General features: G+C 48.8%; 1 protein-coding gene across 1 annotated transcript in view; it reads left to right on the top strand.

The window, feature by feature from the left end:
* Positions 1 to 17,418, top strand: part of LOC146025881 (monocarboxylate transporter 2-like) — a 111,971-nt gene that overhangs the window by 54,214 nt on the left and 40,339 nt on the right. The gene's annotated exons all lie outside the window — the stretch shown is intronic.

Raw genomic sequence — 17,418 nt, 5'->3', positions numbered from 1 at the left:
GCAGTCGCTGCAGTGCAGGGTCGCAGGCACGGCAGTGCAGAGTCAGTCACTACAGGGTCCCAGTCACTGCAGTGCACGGTCACAGTCACTACAGGGATGCAGGCACTGCAGTGCAGAGTCACAGTCACTACAGGGTCGCAGTCACTGCAGTGCACGGTCACAGTCACTACAGGGTTGCAGTCACTGCAGTGCAGGGTCGCAGGCACTACAGTGCATTGTCACTCACAGCACCCAGCAAGGATCAAGTCCTCCATCCGGGCTCCAGTCATCCTCCAAGCAGAGGTCATCCTCCCCAACCCAGTCCTGCTCTGTGGCATCACTGCTGCCCCTCAGCCCCACACATAAGACAATCCTCCTCCACGCTTAAATAGGGGGCGTGTTAGCATGGGGCTATGCCTAGTGACCTCTGATGTCATCAGAGGCTGTGTGCCGTGGCACCTGAGCAGCGCAGCGTACATCAGAGGCTGTGTGCCGTGGCACCCGGGCAGCGCAGCGTGCATCAGAGGCTGTGTGCCGTGGTACCCGGGCAGCGTCTGAAGCTGAGAGCTGCACCACACGGCACCGCAAAGCATAACCATGAAATCCCGGGACTGAGGCATCCAATCCCAGGATTCAAATCCCACTGATTTTGGCCTCAAATCCTGGGATCCCACCGATCTTGGGATTGGCCAGCCTATGTAGAGCATCTCCACAACATACTCACATCCATAGTGTATTGTGTTTAAAAGTGTTTCATTATAACAAGAATTAAAATCATTTTGCAGAAACATCCCATAGGTGGGACCGAGCGTGCGGGACGGCCTCCTCGCAGCCTAGCGCAGGCAGTTGGAGTATGGCGAATCCTCCCTAAACTACAACTGGTTTTGAATCAGGCCCATAGTCTGCTATAACATTCGGTCTGTGGTTTTCCAATGTATTGTCTTATGTGACTAATGTCCTATGGAGAGGACATAGAAAGGCCAGGTAGAACCCTAAAGAGTATTCCTGCGCACCCTTCACCTCCATGCACCATAGTCCTGACACCCATTGCAACAGTGATAAGTCTTCGTCCCCCTCCCCCCTGTCGACATGCATTGGGTCGACTACTGAAGATCAACAGGCTTTAGGTTGACACCTGACATAGGTCGACATGGCTATGGTCGACAGGGTTGGAAGATTGACACAAGCGTTTTGTCGACAACGGGAAGGTCGACAGTCAAAAAGTCGATACGGACACAGTCAAAGAGTACCGCCCCAATCGCCCTGTTTCGGACGTGGTTCCTCGCTACACTAACTGCAATTTTCCAGTGGTGCAGTCCTCGCCCCCTGATCAGGGCTTCGCACATGCTCACAGAAGCTGAGATCAGTCGGCGATCCGATGGGCTTTGAAACCAGCGTCCAACGGTTGACAATCATCCCAAACCTTATATAATTTGGAGACATTACTTCCATCTAATTAGGAACATCAGTGATTGCTAACCATCTGTTACCGATGTTCACCCCTAGTACAAGGTTATTATACTCTGCTCAATCTTACTAAATAAATCTGTATATAATTATGTAGAATGATGATAATAAATAAATCATGTATTAATAACTAGGTTCTATGCACGCGTCTCCTTTATAGGGGATACACTGGCTTACAGACTCCAGGCAGTCAGTCAGGGATAGCTATAGTTAAGGCAATTGTGACATAATAATAAGGTGATTGTGACATCATAGTGACATCACAGGCTTTGGAACCCTGGAACCCTGTGAGTGTTCCACTGCCAGTCATTGCTCACTTAACCTTTGGTTAGTTCAGCAGCTTTTCGTTCTCTGTTACTTATTGTTCAGTTGAACTGCGATTTATTCCAGGACCATGAGTTCCTGTATTATTATTATATTGATATTCCTCCTGGTACCTGGGGAGCTCTATGCCAGGCCTCTCCCAGCAGGACGGACACAAGACCCAACGGACGAAGCCGCCATGGAACATATTAATGAGAAGACTCATGAACATCAGGAACTTCATCATGGAGGCCATCAGATTCGGCATTATGTGCGCCACCAGGAACATCACCATGGGCGCCATCAGATTCGGCATTATGTGCGCCACCAGGAACATCACCATGGGCGCCATCCAGAGAGACATCATGGGCGTTATCAGGAGCATCATCACGGGCACCTCCAAGAACATGAGGTACGCCCCAAGGAACAGCGCCAGACACGTGGAATTGTCCAGAACTTTGTGTATGGATTGCTGAAGTGGCTCCTGATTTCCGGGGCAGTCTACCTTATATTTATTTGCCTGAGCATCTACTGCGGCTACAAGTTCCTGCACAGGTACGGGGATCAAATACCAGCCGGCATGTTTTAAGGACGAATATAAGACAGTCCTACGTCCACCTGCGGCTCGTCCATCTGCCAGATACATCAGCAAAGGGTCAAGATCAGTGCGTCTGCATCACCAAGCAAGACTCCACCAAGCAGCATCATCTGACTGCAGCATCTCAGCATCACCCATGATACATCTCAGCGGTGCCTCTCACCTCACTGCCCCAGCAGCACCTCAGCAGTGCCTCAGTGATGTCTCTCACGTTACTGTATCTCGCTGCCCCAGCAGCATATTAGCAGTGCCCCCCGTCACATTGCTCCTGCAGCATCTCACATCGCTGCCTACAGGAGACTGATCGGCATCTGCAAACTGACATTTACCAAAATAAAATGGTTTATAGATACAGTAAGAGCAATAATGTGTGTGTGTGGTATTATTCATTGGTTAGGGTTAGGTAGCTAGACAGGAGGGTTAGGGGGGGACAGGGGGTGGTCATGCGTATGTATCCCTTTTGTCTTAAAGTTGAAAGCTATATAAAAAATCAAATGTATACAAAGAGTGATAACTATTCAATGCAAATATTTCCCTACAACACACATGATGACAATGGCAGGTATTCAATGCCGGTGCGAGCGGCCGGCGAGGGGGTTAAACAGCGAGGATTGCTGAAAACCAGCGTTCCTCGCTGTTTAACCCCCGCGCCGGCCGCTCGCACTATGCAACGTTCTGGGGAAATCCTCGCCGTCACAGGACGGCGAGAATTCCCCAAAACAGCAGCTTCTGGAGCCGCATCCGCCAATTCCCACTCGCTCAAAAAACGGAGCGAGGGGAAATTGGCGTATGAGGGGGCTGTGTTGAATGCTCGCTTTCACCACTCGCCCAGAGCATTGAATACCTGCCATTATGTATGTTGTACTAGAAATATCTCACAAAGGCTTAATGACGTTCCTCCTGAAGGACCTATTTTTCCTAACAGGTAACTGGGCAACAAAAAAGCGGGAGCCGGACGTCTCACCGACAGTCGAGATTCCGACAGTCATTACTCCGACGTCGGAATCCCGACTGCTCCCCATAGAGGGAGAATAAAATAGGTGGCGAGCGCAGCTCGCCACCGGGCTTCATTGCGCTTCATTGCGCTCCCCCCGATGTGCAGTCGGGATTCCGACGTCACGCAAATGACTGTCGGAATCCCGACTGTCGGTGTGTTATACTACACCCCAAAAAACCATCTTGGAGTCTTATTTGCAAGAAGAATTTTTGTTACGGACCTAAAATTACTCTAATGACAAGTCAGCAAGAGGAGAGCTGTGTACGAGCGATCACATCAGGGGCGGGCTGGGCCGGGGGGCAGGGAGACATGTGCCCCCCAGGCCGCTCTGGCACGAGTGAGGAGTCAGCAAGAGGAGAGCTGTGTACGAGCGATCACATCCTCTAATTAATGCTAGTAAAATGAAATTATAATAAATTAGATTTGTGCCAGTGGAAAATTAATGATGAGATAATAGGGAGCTGTAATAGATTATCACCTAAATGGGTAGCTGGTGTTCATCCGTAGGCTGCGGAAGATGCTTTTTGCCTGGAAATGTACCCTGTCTATCTGCATACCAGATAATGGGATTAGGCTGCCAGTGTTTCCCTGAACCAGATTCTGCAGTGCTAAGGATGCCAATCCCGGGTCATTATTTCAATCCCAGGACTGAAAAAATTCTCAATCTCAGGATTCCCGGGATTGAATTGTTCAATGAAAATGAGTCATTGCGTTCAACTGGGATACGGTCATTAGGTTTGTGCAGGCTTGTCTGCAGGGTCGCAGTCACTACAGGGTCGCAGTCACTACAAGGTCGCAGTCACTACAGGGTCACAGTCACTGCGGTGCAGGGTCGAAGTCACTGCAGTGGAGAGTCGCAGTCACTACAGGGCATAGGTGCCGATTTCTGTGGTTGCTCAAGGGCCCGAGCACCCACGGAAATTGATGAGCACCCACGGGCCCGAGTCCTGCTGCTGGGCCGCCATATTAACTTGCTAGGTTGCGGCCATCTGAGAAACAGTATGCCGGGAAGAGTGTATTCTGTCCGCGGAGTACCTGCACTGTGGGGGTATTTATGTACCTGCACTGTGGGGGCATTTATGTACCTGCATTGTGAGAGCATTTATGTACCTGCATTGTGAGGGCATTTATGTACCTGCACTGTGGGGGCATTTATGTACCTGCACTGTGGGGTCATTTATGTACCTGCATTGTGAGAGCATTTATGTACCTGCACTGTAGGGGCATTTATGTACCTGCACTGTGGGGGCATTTATGTACCTGCACTGTGGGGGCATTTATGTATTTGGAACTCTGTTGCCGTAATTTGAATATTGGAGACAACTGTGCTCCGTAATATAAATTGGTATTATTTTGTGGCCACACCCCTTCACCATGAAGCCATTCCCCTATATTTTTGGCTTGAGCACCTACACAGTCACTACAGTGCAGGGTCACAGTCACTACAGTGCAAGGTCTCAGTCACTACAGTGGAGGGTCACAGTCACTACAGTGGAGGGTCACAGTCACTACAGTGGAGGGTCACAGTCACTACAGTGGAGGGTCACAGTCACTACAGTGCAGGGTCACAGTCACTACAGTGGAGGGTCACAGTCACTACAGTGCAGGGTCACAGTCACTACAGTGCAGGGTCTCAGTCACTACAGTGCAGGGTCTCAGTCACTACAGTGGAGGGTCACAGTCACTACAGTGGAGGGTCACAGTCACTACAGTGCAGGGTCTCAGTCACTACAGTGGACGGTCACAGTCACTACAGTGCAGGGTCACAGTCACTACAGTGCAGGGTCTCAGTCACTACAGTGGAGAGTCACAGTCACTACAGTGCAGGGTCGCAGTCACTACAGAGTTGCAGTCACTGCCGTGTAGGGTCACAGTAACTACAATGCAGGGTCTCAGTCACTACAGGGTCTCAGTCACTACAGGGTCGCAGTCCCTGCCATGCAGGGTCGCAGTCCCTGCCGTGCAGGGTCGCAGTAACTGCCGTGCAGGGTCGCAGTAACTGCCGTGCAGGGTCGCAGTCACAGCCGTGATGGGTCGCAGTCACTACAGGGTCACAGTCTACAGGGTCACAGTCACTGCTGTGCAGGTCGCAGTCGCTGCAGTGCAGGGTCGCAGGCACGGCAGTGCAGAGTCAGTCACTACAGGGTCCCAGTCACTGCAGTGCACGGTCACAGTCACTACAGGGATGCAGGCACTGCAGTGCAGAGTCACAGTCACTACAGGGTCGCAGTCACTGCAGTGCACGGTCACAGTCACTACAGGGTTGCAGTCACTGCAGTGCAGGGTCGCAGGCACTACAGTGCATTGTCACTCACAGCACCCAGCAAGGATCAAGTCCTCCATCCGGGCTCCAGTCATCCTCCAAGCAGAGGTCATCCTCCCCAACCCAGTCCTGCTCTGTGGCATCACTGCTGCCCCTCAGCCCCACACATAAGACAATCCTCCTCCACGCTTAAATAGGGGGCGTGTTAGCATGGGGCTATGCCTAGTGACCTCTGATGTCATCAGAGGCTGTGTGCCGTGGCACCTGAGCAGCGCAGCGTACATCAGAGGCTGTGTGCCGTGGCACCCGGGCAGCGCAGCGTGCATCAGAGGCTGTGTGCCGTGGTACCCGGGCAGCGTCTGAAGCTGAGAGCTGCACCACACGGCACCGCAAAGCATAACCATGAAATCCCGGGACTGAGGCATCCAATCCCAGGATTCAAATCCCACTGATTTTGGCCTCAAATCCTGGGATCCCACCGATCTTGGGATTGGCCAGCCTATGTAGAGCATCTCCACAACATACTCACATCCATAGTGTATTGTGTTTAAAAGTGTTTCATTATAACAAGAATTAAAATCATTTTGCAGAAACATCCCATAGGTGGGACCGAGCGTGCGGGACGGCCTCCTCGCAGCCTAGCGCAGGCAGTTGGAGTATGGCGAATCCTCCCTAAACTACAACTGGTTTTGAATCAGGCCCATAGTCTGCTATAACATTCGGTCTGTGGTTTTCCAATGTATTGTCTTATGTGACTAATGTCCTATGGAGAGGACATAGAAAGGCCAGGTAGAACCCTAAAGAGTATTCCTGCGCACCCTTCACCTCCATGCACCATAGTCCTGACACCCATTGCAACAGTGATAAGTCTTCGTCCCCCTCCCCCCTGTCGACATGCATTGGGTCGACTACTGAAGATCAACAGGCTTTAGGTTGACACCTGACATAGGTCGACATGGCTATGGTCGACAGGGTTGGAAGATTGACACAAGCGTTTTGTCGACAACGGGAAGGTCGACAGTCAAAAAGTCGATACGGACACAGTCAAAGAGTACCGCCCCAATCGCCCTGTTTCGGACGTGGTTCCTCGCTACACTAACTGCAATTTTCCAGTGGTGCAGTCCTCGCCCCCTGATCAGGGCTTCGCACATGCTCACAGAAGCTGAGATCAGTCGGCGATCCGATGGGCTTTGAAACCAGCGTCCAACGGTTGACAATCATCCCAAACCTTATATAATTTGGAGACATTACTTCCATCTAATTAGGAACATCAGTGATTGCTAACCATCTGTTACCGATGTTCACCCCTAGTACAAGGTTATTATACTCTGCTCAATCTTACTAAATAAATCTGTATATAATTATGTAGAATGATGATAATAAATAAATCATGTATTAATAACTAGGTTCTATGCACGCGTCTCCTTTATAGGGGATACACTGGCTTACAGACTCCAGGCAGTCAGTCAGGGATAGCTATAGTTAAGGCAATTGTGACATAATAATAAGGTGATTGTGACATCATAGTGACATCACAGGCTTTGGAACCCTGGAACCCTGTGAGTGTTCCACTGCCAGTCATTGCTCACTTAACCTTTGGTTAGTTCAGCAGCTTTTCGTTCTCTGTTACTTATTGTTCAGTTGAACTGCGATTTATTCCAGGACCATGAGTTCCTGTATTATTATTATATTGATATTCCTCCTGGTACCTGGGGAGCTCTATGCCAGGCCTCTCCCAGCAGGACGGACACAAGACCCAACGGACGAAGCCGCCATGGAACATATTAATGAGAAGACTCATGAACATCAGGAACTTCATCATGGAGGCCATCAGATTCGGCATTATGTGCGCCACCAGGAACATCACCATGGGCGCCATCAGATTCGGCATTATGTGCGCCACCAGGAACATCACCATGGGCGCCATCCAGAGAGACATCATGGGCGTTATCAGGAGCATCATCACGGGCACCTCCAAGAACATGAGGTACGCCCCAAGGAACAGCGCCAGACACGTGGAATTGTCCAGAACTTTGTGTATGGATTGCTGAAGTGGCTCCTGATTTCCGGGGCAGTCTACCTTATATTTATTTGCCTGAGCATCTACTGCGGCTACAAGTTCCTGCACAGGTACGGGGATCAAATACCAGCCGGCATGTTTTAAGGACGAATATAAGACAGTCCTACGTCCACCTGCGGCTCGTCCATCTGCCAGATACATCAGCAAAGGGTCAAGATCAGTGCGTCTGCATCACCAAGCAAGACTCCACCAAGCAGCATCATCTGACTGCAGCATCTCAGCATCACCCATGATACATCTCAGCGGTGCCTCTCACCTCACTGCCCCAGCAGCACCTCAGCAGTGCCTCAGTGATGTCTCTCACGTTACTGTATCTCGCTGCCCCAGCAGCATATTAGCAGTGCCCCCCGTCACATTGCTCCTGCAGCATCTCACATCGCTGCCTACAGGAGACTGATCGGCATCTGCAAACTGACATTTACCAAAATAAAATGGTTTATAGATACAGTAAGAGCAATAATGTGTGTGTGTGGTATTATTCATTGGTTAGGGTTAGGTAGCTAGACAGGAGGGTTAGGGGGGGACAGGGGGTGGTCATGCGTATGTATCCCTTTTGTCTTAAAGTTGAAAGCTATATAAAAAATCAAATGTATACAAAGAGTGATAACTATTCAATGCAAATATTTCCCTACAACACACATGATGACAATGGCAGGTATTCAATGCCGGTGCGAGCGGCCGGCGAGGGGGTTAAACAGCGAGGATTGCTGAAAACCAGCGTTCCTCGCTGTTTAACCCCCGCGCCGGCCGCTCGCACTATGCAACGTTCTGGGGAAATCCTCGCCGTCACAGGACGGCGAGAATTCCCCAAAACAGCAGCTTCTGGAGCCGCATCCGCCAATTCCCACTCGCTCAAAAAACGGAGCGAGGGGAAATTGGCGTATGAGGGGGCTGTGTTGAATGCTCGCTTTCACCACTCGCCCAGAGCATTGAATACCTGCCATTATGTATGTTGTACTAGAAATATCTCACAAAGGCTTAATGACGTTCCTCCTGAAGGACCTATTTTTCCTAACAGGTAACTGGGCAACAAAAAAGCGGGAGCCGGACGTCTCACCGACAGTCGAGATTCCGACAGTCATTACTCCGACGTCGGAATCCCGACTGCTCCCCATAGAGGGAGAATAAAATAGGTGGCGAGCGCAGCTCGCCACCGGGCTTCATTGCGCTTCATTGCGCTCCCCCCGATGTGCAGTCGGGATTCCGACGTCACGCAAATGACTGTCGGAATCCCGACTGTCGGTGTGTTATACTACACCCCAAAAAACCATCTTGGAGTCTTATTTGCAAGAAGAATTTTTGTTACGGACCTAAAATTACTCTAATGACAAGTCAGCAAGAGGAGAGCTGTGTACGAGCGATCACATCAGGGGCGGGCTGGGCCGGGGGGCAGGGAGACATGTGCCCCCCAGGCCGCTCTGGCACGAGTGAGGAGTCAGCAAGAGGAGAGCTGTGTACGAGCGATCACATCCTCTAATTAATGCTAGTAAAATGAAATTATAATAAATTAGATTTGTGCCAGTGGAAAATTAATGATGAGATAATAGGGAGCTGTAATAGATTATCACCTAAATGGGTAGCTGGTGTTCATCCGTAGGCTGCGGAAGATGCTTTTTGCCTGGAAATGTACCCTGTCTATCTGCATACCAGATAATGGGATTAGGCTGCCAGTGTTTCCCTGAACCAGATTCTGCAGTGCTAAGGATGCCAATCCCGGGTCATTATTTCAATCCCAGGACTGAAAAAATTCTCAATCTCAGGATTCCCGGGATTGAATTGTTCAATGAAAATGAGTCATTGCGTTCAACTGGGATACGGTCATTAGGTTTGTGCAGGCTTGTCTGCAGGGTCGCAGTCACTACAGGGTCGCAGTCACTACAAGGTCGCAGTCACTACAGGGTCACAGTCACTGCGGTGCAGGGTCGAAGTCACTGCAGTGGAGAGTCGCAGTCACTACAGGGCATAGGTGCCGATTTCTGTGGTTGCTCAAGGGCCCGAGCACCCACGGAAATTGATGAGCACCCACGGGCCCGAGTCCTGCTGCTGGGCCGCCATATTAACTTGCTAGGTTGCGGCCATCTGAGAAACAGTATGCCGGGAAGAGTGTATTCTGTCCGCGGAGTACCTGCACTGTGGGGGTATTTATGTACCTGCACTGTGGGGGCATTTATGTACCTGCATTGTGAGAGCATTTATGTACCTGCATTGTGAGGGCATTTATGTACCTGCACTGTGGGGGCATTTATGTACCTGCACTGTGGGGTCATTTATGTACCTGCATTGTGAGAGCATTTATGTACCTGCACTGTAGGGGCATTTATGTACCTGCACTGTGGGGGCATTTATGTACCTGCACTGTGGGGGCATTTATGTATTTGGAACTCTGTTGCCGTAATTTGAATATTGGAGACAACTGTGCTCCGTAATATAAATTGGTATTATTTTGTGGCCACACCCCTTCACCATGAAGCCATTCCCCTATATTTTTGGCTTGAGCACCTACACAGTCACTACAGTGCAGGGTCACAGTCACTACAGTGCAAGGTCTCAGTCACTACAGTGGAGGGTCACAGTCACTACAGTGGAGGGTCACAGTCACTACAGTGGAGGGTCACAGTCACTACAGTGGAGGGTCACAGTCACTACAGTGCAGGGTCACAGTCACTACAGTGGAGGGTCACAGTCACTACAGTGCAGGGTCACAGTCACTACAGTGCAGGGTCTCAGTCACTACAGTGCAGGGTCTCAGTCACTACAGTGGAGGGTCACAGTCACTACAGTGGAGGGTCACAGTCACTACAGTGCAGGGTCTCAGTCACTACAGTGGACGGTCACAGTCACTACAGTGCAGGGTCACAGTCACTACAGTGCAGGGTCTCAGTCACTACAGTGGAGGGTCACAGTCACTACAGTGAAGTGTCGCAGTCACTACAGAGTTGCAGTCACTGCCGTGTAGGGTCACAGTAACTACAATGCAGGGTCACAGTCACTACAGGGTCGCAGTCCCTGCCATGCAGGGTCGCAGTAACTGCCGTGCAGGGTCGCAGTCACAGCCGTGAAGGGTCGCAGTCACTACAGGGTCACAGTCTACAGGGTCACAGTCACTGCTGTGCAGGTCGCAGTCGCTGCAGTGCAGGGTCGCAGGCACGGCAGTGCAGAGTCAGTCACTACAGGGTCGCAGTCACTGCAGTGCACGGTCACAATCACTACAGGGACGCAGGCACTGCAGTGCAGAGTCACAGTCACTACAGGGTCGCAGTCACTGCAGTGCACGGTCACAGTCACTACAGGGTTGCAGTCACTGCAGTGCAGGGTCGCAGGCACTACAGTGCATTGTCACTCACAGCACCCAGCAAGGATCAGTCCTCCATCCGGGCTCCAGTCATCCTCCAAGCAGAGGTCATCCTCCCCAACCCAGTCCTGCTCTGTGGCATCACTGCTGCCCCTCAGCCCCACACTTAAGACAATCCTCCTCCACGCTTAAATGGGGGCGTGTTAGCATGGGGCTATGCCTAGTGACCTCTGATGTCACGCAGCGCAGCGTGCATCAGAGGCTGTGTGCCGTGGCACCTGAGCAGCGCAGCGTACATCAGAGGCTGTGTGCCGTGGCACCCGGGCAGCGCAGCGTGCATCAGAGGCTGTGTGCCGTGGTACCCGGGCAGCGTCTGAAGCTGAGAGCTGCACCACACGGCACCGCAAAGCATAACCATGAAATCCCGGGACGGAGGCATCCAATCCCAGGATTCAAATCCCACTGATTTTGGCCTCAAATCCTGGGATCCCACCGATCTTGGGATTGGCCAGCCTATGTAGAGCATCTCCACAACATACTCACATCCATAGTGTATTGTGTTTAAAAGTGTTTCATTATAACAAGAATTAAAATCATTTTGCAGAAACTTTCCAGAGGTGGGACCGAGCGTGCGGGACGGCCTCCTCGCAGCCTAGCGCAGGCAGTTGGAGTATGGCGAATCCTCCCTAAACTACAACTGGTTTTTAATCAGGCCCATAGTCTGCTATAACATTCGGTCTGTGGGTTTCCAATGTATTGTCTTATGTGACAAATGTCCTATGGAGAGGATACAGAAAGGCCAGGTAGAACCCTAAAGAGTATTCCTGCGCACCCTTCACCTCCATGCACCATAGTCCTGACACCCATTGCAACAGTGATAAGTCTTCGTCCCCCTCCCCCCGGTCGACATGCATTGGGTCGACCACTGAAGATCAACAGGCTTTAGGTTGACACCTGACATAGGTCGACATGGCTATGGTCGACAGGGTTGGAAGATTGACACAAGCGTTTTGTCGACAATGGGCAGATCGACAGTCAAAAGGTCGATACGGACACAGTTAAAGTGTACCGCCCCAATCGCCCTGTTTCGGACGTGGTTCCTCGCTACACTACCTGCAATTTTCCAGTGGTGCAGTCCTCGCCCCTGATCAGGGCTTCGCACATGCTCACAGAAGCTGAGATCAGTCGGCGATCCGATGGGCTTTGGAACCAGCGTCCAACGGTTGACAATCGTCCCAAACCTTATATAATTTGGAGACATTACTTCCATCTAATTAGGAACATCAGTGATTGCTAACCATCTGTTACCGATGTTCACCCCTAGTACAAGGTTATTATACTCTGCTCAATCTTACTAAATAAATCTGTATATAATTCTGTAGAATGATGATAATAAATAAATCATGTATTAATAACTAGGTTCTATGCACGCGTCTCCTTTATAGGGGATACACTGGCTTACAGACTCCAGGCAGTCAGTCAGGGATAGCTATAGTTAAGGCAATTGTGACATAATAATAAGGCGATTGTGACATCATAGTGACATCACAATCATTGGAACCCTGTAATCCTGTCAGTGTTCCATTGCCAGTCATTGCTCACTTAACCTTCGGTTAGTTCAGCAGCTTTTCGTTCTCTGTTACGTATTGTTCAGTTGAACCGCGATTTATTCCAGGACCATGAGTTCCTGCATTATTATTGTATTGATATTCCTCCTGGTACCTGGGGAGCTCTATGCCAGGCCTCTCCCAGCAGGACGGACACAAGGCCCAATGGACGAAGCCGCCGTAGAACATATTAATGAGAAGACTCATGAACATCAGGAGCTTCATCATGGAGGCCATCAGATTCGGCATTATGTGCGCCACCAGGAACATCACCATGGGCGCCATCAGATTCGGCATTATGTGCGCCACCAGGAACATCACCATGGGCGCCATCCAGAGAGACATCATGGGAGTTATCAGGAGCATCATCACGGGCGCCTCCAAGAACAGCATGAGGTGCGCCCCAAGGAACAGCGCCAGACACGTGGGATTGTCCAGAACTTTGTGTATGGATTGCTGAAGTGGCTCCTGATTTCCGGGGCAGTCTACATTATATTTATTTGCCTGAGCATCTACTGCGGCTACAAGTTCCTGCACAGGTATGGGGATCAAATACCAGCCGGCATGTTTTAAGGATGAATGTAAGACACTCCTACGTCCACCTGCGGCTCGTCCATCTGCCAGATACATCAGCAAAGGGTCAAGATCAGAGCGTCTGCATCTCCAAGCAAGACTCCACCAAGCAGCATCATCTGACTGCAGCATCTCAGCATCGCCCATGATACATCTCAGCGGTGTGTTAATGGTGATTAAAATATAACCAGAGTGACGATAAGTGAAAAGCGTTGGTTACGTAATAAGTCCGCAACCAACGTACCCTTTATACCTAACTACGTGCGAACAAAGCGTAGCGCAGCGTAGCGTACCTTTTATTGTATTATGTATACCAAGAACCAATACCTTATTCAGAGATTCCTTCGCAGTACTTTGTCTCTAATCTGCGAATAGACCTTATCGGACTGTGTCCGCAATATACCTTATCGCTATTATGCGAATAAACAGACACGACCACTGAATAGGAATAAGGAGATTAGAACTCCGTAAAAGGTTTGTATTTAAGTCCCTAATGGACAAAAGGGGGTTACAGAAATAAGAATAAACAGGTATAACAGGTGATACAATATACTAACAATGAATACTAAACAGACTCTGCTAAGGGGAGAGAAAACAGATACAAGACACAATCAGCCAATCAATACAATAAGGATAAATACCGTTAATGCAACCGTTTACCCGTCTCATCAAATATGCGAAGCGCAGTCCGGTCAGAGCTCACTATCGTTCAGGAATGAACTATAGTCCGGTAGGAAGGTCCAGGGAAAGTAGATGTGCCGAAGAGACTTTGGCTGCTCTGGGTCGCCTATCTTATAGGGTCAGAAAGGGGAGGTCAAAGGCCGTTCTCATTGGTCAGGGGTCGAATGTCCGGTCCACTGTGATTGGAGGTTAGACGCTGTACCTGGTCTGACCAGGTGCAGGGGAGTGAACTTTAAGAGTCCTTTGTTCTGTGGTTTCGGCGTCAGCAGTGATAAGAACTGGTTTCATCTAGTTTCCTTTGTTAACTACTTTCAACAGAAACTGTCTCTGAGTTATGGATTATGTCCATAACTATCGGGCAGTGTATATTGTGATATATTCGCAATGACCGGAATACTTCGCATAATGAGCTGAACGGAACGGTACTAAACACGATACAAATAGATGTATGCAGGGCTAACTAAGCTATGTGTGGCGTTCTAAACCTTTTAACTATATTTTACTTAGTGTCAGTATGTATTTATGAATTTATGTGTGATAGTATGGTTACTCTTCTGGTCCACTTTGCCACGCATACTCGGGTATGGAAACTTTATTTGCGCAACTCTGCGAACCAAAATGGCGGCCATACTATCCTAAAATGGCGTGTGTGTAACTCGACTTCCATAGTCCACCCTTTAACAGTAATTACAAAACTGTTACAATACAAAACATTTCACACGAAAATACAGAAATTCATAATCCTAACAGAGAAATTGGGATACATGAATTAAACATATAAGGGGAGTAAACCATCTGCTCTCGGCCGATCCAGGATCATGGATAAACGATGGGCCGCATTTATCGAACAACCTACTCAGGGTCACGAAGGATAATGTACAATTTTGGGATAAAAATAAAAACAGGGGTGGTTACAACATATACACGTTCACAAATATGGTTTCTTTAAAGGGAGGTGGTTTCGATTTTAGGGTCATATACCAAACCCTGGTCTTCCTCTGTATCTCTCGTTCTTACACTCATGATTTCGGTACGTTTTGTCTTTCCCCGGGTCACCACCTTTATACATTTGAACAATAGCACAAAGACTATGATGGCACCACCGATACAGAGAAGGAGTTTTCCTATGCTAGCTATGATCCCTTGCGCCCATTCTCCTAAACCAGAGAACCAGTGCATTGGATTCAACCAGGAGGTCCATTCACTAACTTTGTTACCTATTTCTGCCAGGCTGATATTATGTTCCCTTCTAAATTCCCATTTAAGCTGAAGAATCTCATCCATCCGATGATCGATGATTTCTTCTGGGTCTTCAGTATTGTTGGTGATATATGTACAACATTTCACCCCAAACTGTGTAGAAAGGGTGACACAATATCCTCCTGTCATAGCTGTCAGATAGTTCAACACCATCCGATGTTGGACCAGCTCTCTTTTGTATGCTTGCAACTCTTTTCCAGTGTATCTAAAGGTGTCATCATAAATCTCAGTGATGTTATCTACCAAGCTAGCTAATGCTTGTATATATTTAAAATTTATGACTCCTCTGGCGGTATGGGTGATGTCTAAAGCAATGAGGAGTTGGATACCGAACGACTCGTGTATCATTTCGGAAGCTAGGGGTTCTTTCCTGATGGTTAAATCCCTTTTATGGATTTGGTCATAATGGGTATGAGTGTAAGGAGGAGAAATACCTCTGTGTATGTTCATCATCTCATCATGTGTGAGGGTCATCACTTCCGGTAACACTCTGCCTAGATAACAAATACCAACGTAGTTCATGGAGAGCCATTTGTACGCCCTCCTACCACAAATATAATAAACATCGTCAGGGAGAAAATAAGGGACAGAGTATTTCATGATCTTGTCACACATTATCCATAAGAACATCCCCGTCCCCTGTTCCCTGACTTGTTCCTCACAGATTTCTGGCTGTAGGGTTACATTACAGTAGCCGGCTGATACTCTGCCGGCCATCATTTTACTTCTCTTCACCGTGTAGACATATTTATAGTGTCTCCCACTGGTTCGGATTTTTAACAACAATTCTTTATCAATAGGCTCTCCATCTGGACGCTGGGAGTAAGTTATTGTCTGGTTATGCCATGTCACTTCCCAAGTACCAATCGCTCTGGAACTTGAAAAGTTCATACATACCAGGGATTTATCCACTTGGTATGGGTGTAATCTAAGACTAGGGGACCTGGTATACAGGTATCTCTTATCCAATGGCCTCCCCTTATTTAATACGCTTATCTCTGAAATATTAAGCGGGTATGGGACTAGGCCTACACTACTCCTTTTATGTAGCACTTGTGAACACACCCAGCATTCTGTTTGGTTTAAAACCTTACCCACTAGTGAGTGGTAATCACTCAAGGGATGTCGGCCGGTAGTTGCCTTACTTGTCGACTGACATCGCTGGATGCATTCTTCTTCCATTTTAGGTTGACAATATCTACAGACACAGTACTCACCAGACAATAACTCATCACATAGCCCTTGAACTACGTTTCCCTCATACCTTTTACCTTCTCCTGTCATGGGCAAAGTGTCAAGCTGGTTTAGGGATTCTACCTCACCCATATCTGGGTCCATTATTACACTGTCAGAACTCCGCTCCGATCGCTCTAGGATGTGGCAGCCACCGAGTATCTTTGGGTGAATAAAAGAACACAGAAAGAAAACAAAGACATATATGCATAGCTGTGAACCTTTTGCTTGGAGTCCTTCCATCATCTCTACCAGGGGACTTTTATTTTGCTCTGCTCTTAGACCTTTGTTCGCTCAGGTTGCTCGACCTTGGCTGCTTCTCAGTGTTCCCGAAACAATGCTTCTAGCGACACTTCTTCTCTCTCGCTCTCTGCACACTGGGACTCTGGGTTACTGGCTTTCTTGCAGTGGGACGAATGTATCCAAGTCTCTCTCTCTGCGACTTTAATTGATGTAGTGCTGGTCAACAAAACTTGGTACGGTCCTTCCCAACGGTCTATCAAACAACCTGAGCGTAAAAAATTTCGGATCATAACAAAGTCTCCTGGTTTAAGATTATGACAATTCTCTGTAGGCATATCAGGGTTCAGTAATTTCAGCTGCTTTTGTTGCTCCCTTAGCTGTTTGTTTAGCTTTAGGAGATACTGTACAGTTAGCTCATTGTTACATTTGAGATCATCCTGTGGGTCTATCATGATGTGTGGCTGCCGACCAAACAATATCTCGAAGGGGGACAAGTTGAGCGGAGTCCTGGGAGTGGTCCTAATGCTATACAGCACAATAGGCAGTGCCTCTGGCCATAACAACCCTGTTTCAGCCATAACTTTACCCAATTTGTTCTTAATAGTACCATTCATTCTCTCAACTTTGGCGCTCGCCTGGGGACGATATGGAGTATGAAGTTTACTATTAATCCCCAGGAGTTTACACATGATTTGGAAGACCTCTCCTGTGAAATGAGTGCCTCTGTCACTCTCAATGACCTTTGGGATACCATACCTACAGACAAACTCCTGACATATTTTCTTTGCTGTAAAGGTAGCAGTGTTGGAGGCAGCGGGGAAAGCCTCCACCCAGCTAGAAAA

This window comes from Crinia signifera, chromosome 8, assembly GCF_055691185.1.
Source record: "Crinia signifera chromosome 8, ASM5569118v1, whole genome shotgun sequence".
NCBI lineage: Eukaryota > Metazoa > Chordata > Amphibia > Anura > Myobatrachidae > Crinia > Crinia signifera.
Note: the sequence above shows the minus strand (reverse complement) of the source record. Positions and strands in the feature narration are given on the sequence as shown.